This window comes from Silene latifolia, chromosome Y (assembly GCF_048544455.1).
Source record: "Silene latifolia isolate original U9 population chromosome Y, ASM4854445v1, whole genome shotgun sequence".
Lineage (NCBI taxonomy): Eukaryota > Viridiplantae > Streptophyta > Magnoliopsida > Caryophyllales > Caryophyllaceae > Silene > Silene latifolia.
The window spans coordinates 365,401,077-365,403,067 of NC_133538.1; the positions used below are offsets into that span (position 1 = coordinate 365,401,077).

The 1,991-nt window shown below is 37.0% G+C and overlaps 1 long non-coding RNA gene across 1 annotated transcript; it reads right to left on the minus strand.

The window, feature by feature from the left end:
* Positions 1 to 947: 947 nt before the first annotated feature.
* On the minus strand, positions 948 to 1,597 carry LOC141633938 (uncharacterized). The gene is made up of 3 exons (XR_012538709.1): positions 1,524 to 1,597; positions 1,325 to 1,378; positions 948 to 1,230 (listed from the first exon to the last, which is right to left on the minus strand). It is a non-coding gene; the product is annotated as an uncharacterized LOC141633938 (long non-coding RNA).
* Positions 1,598 to 1,991: the final 394 nt, after the last annotated feature.

The window sequence follows — 1,991 nt, forward strand, 5'->3', positions numbered from 1 at the left end:
GAGCATGTATAGATGATAAATAGTCTAACACTAATTTCTTTTAAGATAACTTTACCGAAAAATTAGGGTCACTCCTAGTATATCATAAGCGCCAGTTTAATACCATAGGTAACCATGTTATCTAGTCATATTTTTCTATAATTAATTTTCTAAACATGATCACATTCGTCCTTGAATGGATTCACCCACCATGTTTTAGGTTTTAGTTCATGTTTTCAATCATTTACCTTTGCTAGAGACACATCGCTAACAAGCTAAATACACTTATTTACCTTGCTAAATACACATTTGTGACAAATCAGATACTCCTTTGAATTTCTAGATACACGCCTTTACCTTGCTAGATACACTCATTTACATTGCTAAATACAAATCTCTAATAAGGTAAATACTCTCCTTTAATTTTCTAGATACACTGCTTTAGATTGCTAGATATACTCCTTTACCTAGCTAGATACACTCATTTACAAATGGGTGTACTATAATTAGTAAATTGGTCCGCTTTTCTCTTTATGCATTCATTTTTATGAACGATTTGGTAAACCATCCCCCAAATTCGCCACATAAGTCTTGTATTCTCCGAGTTTCCTCGGTCTTGAAAATCCGAGATCATTTAGGTAGCTGGCAGCGCCAAGACCAAAGGCGTAGAATGATCTGTTGTTCCAATAAGTGACATTGCGTTGGCACTGATACCCGCTTTTTGAATAGCTACTGATTTCGTAGTGCTCATAACCCGCTTTAGCAAGTGTTTCTGAAGCCATTTTGTAGAACTCTGCAGACTGGTTCAGATGGCAACGGAAAGTCACCTTGTGTATACCTGCTCATTACCAAAAACATCAAATCCCTTGTACTTGTATCGTAACCTGGTTTATATATAATTGAATTCAATGATCAGCAGCCCAAATGAATGCATAAAGAGAAACCCACTTACAATACGTCAAATTTAGTATCTTTCTCAACTTGCAAATCATATACATATACATGCTTGGGTTCTGCATCAACTGAACTGTAAGCTGCAAAGTTTCATCCCACATTTTCGCGGTCTGGTGAGGCAAGGAAGAAATCAAGTCCATACTCCAGTTCACAATACCGCACAACTTGACAATATCGACTTGACAATTTACCAAATCATTCAAACAATAGTGAACCAGCAGCAGCATCGCCTCCATCTACGAGCCCGCACCCCTGCACTCCTCTAGTATGCACCTCCCTTTGCAGAACTTGAATGAACTAAACACAAACAAACAGTAAGAAAGGGTTGAGTTAATTTGAACTATAACCATATAAATTTATAAAATTGTAGGAACAAAGTGAATGTACAAACCTGATCAGTCCTATCCTCCGCAATAACATCATCAAATCCAGCATCTTTAAGCATCTGGTTAAATTTAAAACCAAGTCATATATATATGAGAGTGATCTAAATCAAGGCCGTAATACATGCAACTGACACCGCGACCCCATAAATAATTTTTTCTTGATGCGCATTGGGAACTTTTGGAAAATAGAGAGGTTGAGCTTACCTGTCCGTATTCCTGCACATCATGGAGATCATAACCTCTCTGCTTGATATAGGTTGCAAATTCAGAAGAAGGCTAACCGCTGCTCCTGCAGTAGTCACTTATCAGAAGTTTGCCTCCGGGCTTCAACCAATTGTAGAATGACTTGAACAACGGAGGTTTTAAATTGTGGGTCTCTGAATCATAGAATGCCATACAAATTGTTATGTTGGTACTATAATTTCAATCTTAAGCTAGTTAAATGTAATTCAACCATTTATTTTTCTCAAAAACTAATGTAAGGGTAAATTATGATATCCATCAAATTTCAAAGAATGAAGTAATTAATTACCTAGTGGCTCCTAATCCGACATTGTGAAGGAAAACAGTGGCTTTGTAGACGTTGTGACCATGAACATAATCAATCCCATAAATCATAGGAATCCCAAGTCGTGTCGATAGTGACCCGGTTTGGAAAAGTGATCATAGACA